Below are 5484 nucleotides of genomic sequence, written 5' to 3'. Positions count from 1 at the left end.
GAGGATCACGCTGGCACCATTCTCCTGGCAGGAGGCACCAGCCACAGGCCCATTCATCTGCTCGTAGAATTTCCTTTCTGCATCATCATACTTGAACTTGTCGAACCAGATTTTCTCATGCACTAGGAAATTGGTGGCCATTTTTACACCAGCCAAGGACACAGCAACCCAGAAGAACCTACAGCGTGGGACTGCGGAGGAAAGGTGCGCCATTGCTTTCAATGAAGGCTTTGCTAGTTGGAACACAGCATGACTAGGTGAATAACCCCGTCCGTCCACCTGACTAAAGCAGAAATCCTCATCTCCTGGAGGTTATATTATGTGCTGCCACTAGATGGCGCAGGCAATTCTTGGCGGGAAGGAGTGTGTGGTGACTGGAGATTTTCGGTTTACTAGTGGGACTTACTTGGGATGCCCAACTGGGATGCGTCCTGATAGAGACATTAAGTAAGAGGCCCAACATCTGAAGGGAGACAGAAGGCAAGTCCCACGCATACATACCATTTTACATTCTTCTACTTCTAGCAGGTGCAATTTCCTTCCCTCTACCTTGACTTTCTCTTATTCCTTTTTGGTGGCCTCTTTTTCTTTCTTTATTCCCCGTTGGCTTTTTCCTCTAAGCAGTATTTATCATTTTGTTATAATACACTAATGGTGTCTTAAATTTTATTTTGCAACTTTCATGGTTGGTAAAAATGCGAAGGATCCAAGCATAATTCCCAGATGACATTCTTAGAATGATGAGTAGTCCAGGTTGTAACAGGAAAATTCATATTCAGGAGGCTTCCTCTGCAATGTTATGCTTGTTCTTAATAACTGAAGCAGCACCAGCCACGTCCAGGAAGAAAGAAAGAATTTTATGCCCTGTCCAGGAAAAAAGAGTCCAAATCCTTCCCTGTCTGTACTACAATTCCGGGGAGGGCCAAGGCTTTGAAAGCGCACATAAGTCGGGGTCCCCACGATGGTAGGGTGTGCTGCTTTACGCCTTTCACTGCATGATCTTACAGCACATTCGCCACTTTATTCTGTAAAGCTGCCTCTTTTCTCTGGGACTGTCAAAATAGGAAGATGTGGTGTGATTTGTTTTTTCCAAAGAGATTGATTTCTTTCCCTGGCTTTGTTCCAGCCCAGCTGCTCCCGGGCTCGGAGGGATGCGTGTTCTCGAGGCCAGGATGTGCCACACGCTTTCTTCTTTCCTGAGTCACACACGCTTGTGGGTCACCGCCTGCAACAGGGGAGCAAAGCGCGGTGTGTGTCCACCTGTAAAGATCTCTTGTGTGCTTTTGTCTGGTTTCCATCTGGCAGCATCAATTCCCAATCTTTGTTAGAAAACAAAACCAACCAACCAGAAAACTCCAAGCTAGGCCAAAAAGGGAAAAGTGCATTTTGCATTAATAACTAATGCTTCCTGTATGTACTGCTTTAAGCACTTGACATGTGTCATACCATTTAATCTTCACATCTGTGTTATGAGGTAGGTCATAATATTATCTGCATTTTACAGATGTGAAAACAGAATTAGGTAAATAGGGTCAAGTAACAGTGCAGGGGCTGGTGAGATGGCTCAGTGGTCTAAAGCACCTACTTAGAACAAGCTAAGCAAAACACAGGGACTGCAGTTCAATCCCCCAGCACCACATGCCAGGCAGCCCCGGCCCCTGGTGGGCTGAGCTGGCCACACACACACACACACACACACACACACACACACACATAAATAAATAAAATTAAAAAAAAAAAAGTAACAGTGCAAACCCATGAGTCCAAACAATCAGTGCCAGTATAATTTTGTTGTTTCTATAATGGGTTTGTTTCTTATTTTATTTTGATACAGGGCCTCACTGTACAGTTCAGATTCTTTTTTTTTTCCATAATTTTATTGAGAAACAAATAGCAATGAGACAGTTTCAAACCAAAATGTTAGGACAGTTTCAATAATTAACACATTGCATGCATTCTTCCTAGTGGTTAATTGCTGTACAAGATGCAGACATGATATCGTATTTACAAACACCATTAGAACAAATCATTCTATTCATTAAGAGAATGTAACTATATATCTATCCTAACCACTTAATGATCCTCCTGTCTCAGCCTCCCTAGTGCTGGGATTACAGATGTGCACCACCATACCTGGTTTCTCGGCCAGAACGGCATGCCTGGGGTTCTGTGGCCAGCACAGTGTGCAGTATCAGGGCTAGAATCCTGATAGGGTCCTTGTGCTTGCCAAGCAGATGCCTAGAGCACTGAACCATCTCCCCTGCCTTCTGAGGAGTTATTAACCCTACACTCAGATTCTGAAAGGTTAAAAGGTCACAAAGAAATAAAGGACTTGCATGGAGATGCTTGAATAATCACTTAGGAGAAAATGTAGTAGCTATACTTCTTTTGGTATAATACTGAAAAGAAGCTGCAGAGCCAGTTCTTCCCCTTTCTGCAAGATCTTAACATGCTTAGTGTGCATAGTTCTTGTTGGCAAAGCAAGGATTATATTTGGCATCATCAAGTGTCTATGGATTCTAAATAAGTCTAGCACGCAAGCAATTGAAAGATGATTCCTATCTGTTTTATCTTGATTCACTTACCCAAAAGAGGACAAGAAAGGCGACCGACATATTATACAGATACTGTAGCTTTTGGGAGCTTTCCCCCATTAGCCATGCCCTACCTTCTTTTGGTAAGCGAAGGATGTACAATCTGAGGTACAGGATCTTAGGATAAATCCTGAGGGGATTTCACTGACCTTCTCAGACCCAAAAGCTACAACTCTTGTTGCATAGGTCCTGCTTTACCTTGGTCTTAACCATCTAGCAGAAAAGTATAAAAATGAAATATAAGACGTAAAGCCATGCTGTTATGTTGAGCTATAGGGGACTCAGGTCAACAATTTCTGACATTGCTAGTGAAGCAGAAGACCCAATACTATTATGGGCTACTGGACTCTTTTAGCATATTTTGCTGAGTCTACACACCTATAATATTCAAATAATGGAACTAAACAAAAAAAGGGGATAGAGGTGAATGTCCATTTTGTATCTGTGTATTCAAAATGGTTAGACTAGATATATAGTTACATTCTCTTAATGAATAGAGGGATTTGTTTTAATAGTGTTTGTAAATAGGATATTGTATCCGCATCTTGTACAGCAATTAACCACTAGGAAGAATGTATGCAATGTATTAATTATTGAAACTATCCTATCAATTTGGTTTGAAACTGTCTCATTGCTATTTGTTTCTCGGTAAAATTATGAGAAAAAAAAAAGCTTGTGAAAGAGGAAACCAGCCTAGGATTTGCACTCTTAGGGTAACTCTTGTGATACTGGGCATGAAGAAAGATGACAGCAGGCATACTCTGGTTGAGCTGGAATCTAGCAACTCACACACCACTGGGTCTTTGAAACTCCTTCAATTAACATAATGTGAAGAGACTGCATTCACCAAAGAGAAAAAAGGAGCTCAGTCCTTGTTAGAGAAGAATGATAATTTCCAGAGAATTCAAGTTACAGAAGGCTCTGATTGGGTGCAGCCGGATCACTGACAGTCCAGGATGTTGATTGAAGAGGCACTTAATATTTAGTTTTTCTTGATTCTATATGTAGAGTCCAAGGCCTAGAAATAAGTTCTAATAACATTGCATCAAATCTAATGGGACAGAGCCAATGAAGTACAATACCTAGAACAACAAGAGAGGTTGGTAGAGAAGTTATTCCTTGAGCTAGGTCGGTAATATCGGTTCCTTAATGAGGCAGGCCCATGGACAACATTCATAGCTGACTGGTATCTGGGGTATAATACATAGCTTGCACATTTTGCTCACTTATATATTGTGGTTTCATCAATACTCTACAAATTTATTCACATCTATGTAATCTTTCAGTTAGATAGTTTCTCTAGGTCTTATTCTGTGTGAGTCATTGCTTTGTGGCTTAAACGGAATTTCAGATTTACCAATGAATTTCTTCCTGACCTCTCTTGGTCATACATAGGCAGCTAAAATCGAATAGCATCAAAACTGTACTCACCATTGCTGAAGTCTGCTGCTCCACCTTTATACCCATCTTACACAGTTACCTAGATGGACCGCTACATGTTTTTCTGTCTTCACATGTGCTAATCTCTCTGTGAACTCCTCCTTGTCTTTCAAAATTCAAGCCATGCCCTTCAAGAAGCTTTTAAATGACACACAGAAGCCATAGAGGGAGGACAGAACTTTCTTTATCTCAACAATATATTCCCAATTCTTTCTTTTTCCTTTTGGTGTTGAGATTTACTTCTTATCAATGATTTATTAAAACATTAGCTTTCTCTTCAATGATCTTTTCCTATCCACGTTGCTTATGGATAAATTATTTTATATTCATGGCATCTAATTTTTCTCTACTCCTTTCTATGTCCCTATATTATTCCTGTACACGTTTGCCTTAAATGCTATTGGTTTCTCAATAAAATTATTAAAAAATGTTTTGTGAAGAACAAAATATTTCATAAAGGAACTTTTAGTGCCATTTTTTAATTAATCTAGGGGCTGGTGAGATGGCTCAGTGGTCTAGGGCACCTTCTTAGAACAAGCTTAGCAAAGCACAGGGACTGCGGTTCAATCCCCCAGCACCCCTGGTGGGCTGAGCTGGCCATAGACAGACACACACACACACACACACACACACACACACACACACACACACAAATAAATTTTTAAAAAAATAATTAATCTAAGGAAGGCCTAGGGACAAGTACATTGGACTTTTCTACCTAATTCCTCTCAGTTGGGCTTGCTGTAAGCAGTACTCTCCTCAGCAGTTGAAAGTTTGGCTGTATCAAAGATTAATGTACTTTATTGGTGTATAATCTTCAAAGAGAGTCTTAAGGTCTCCAAACCAGAGAGTTAGCACATGCCTGGGTCAGAAGTCCAGGGTGCGCTTCCGTGTACAACTTATTACAACAGTACAAGTTTCCATTAGTTACAGATAAGATGTGTAGGCCAACATCAGCCCCATTCAGAAATTTGGTCTGGGTCAGATTCATTTAATAGATATCCACCAATAGAGGTATGAGCTGCAGTTGTTAGTGGCCTTGAACTGCTCCACCTGGAGTCTTAGGAAATCAATGAGGCTTTGTTCAGCAGTGACTGCATGAAAGGCACATAAATCAGGAGCTTCCATAGAAACCTTTTATTATCAAGGAAATGGCAAAGAAAAATGATAGCAGTTATTCCATTTACACAGTTTAGACTTTTTCCTTCCTCATTCATGTTTCTTCCAATTTTCTTCCCTTCTCTCCCTTTTTTTGGTATCTGACTAATAGGACTATGTGGCCTTTGAGTTTCTACTATAGGAATATGTGCTATAAAACAGCATAACATTCTTCATAATTTTATTTGTTGAAATCTGCCCCATTGGCTATTCTGTACTTCAAATAAGCCAATCAAGTACTCATATAAAATAACAGTTTCACATTTTTGGTAACAGTAAACCATGTTTTATA

The 5484-nt window shown here is 40.3% G+C and overlaps 1 pseudogene; it reads right to left on the bottom strand.

Annotated features, from left to right (window-relative positions):
• The window catches only part of LOC101576705, a 1076-nt pseudogene extending 891 nt beyond the window's left edge, over positions 1-185 (bottom strand).
• Between the last annotated feature and the right edge of the window lie 5299 nt (positions 186-5484).

Source organism: Octodon degus, unplaced genomic scaffold, assembly GCF_000260255.1.
Source record: "Octodon degus isolate 3935 unplaced genomic scaffold, OctDeg1.0 scaffold00016, whole genome shotgun sequence".
Lineage (NCBI taxonomy): Eukaryota > Metazoa > Chordata > Mammalia > Rodentia > Octodontidae > Octodon > Octodon degus.
Note: the sequence above shows the minus strand (reverse complement) of the source record. Positions and strands in the feature narration are given on the sequence as shown.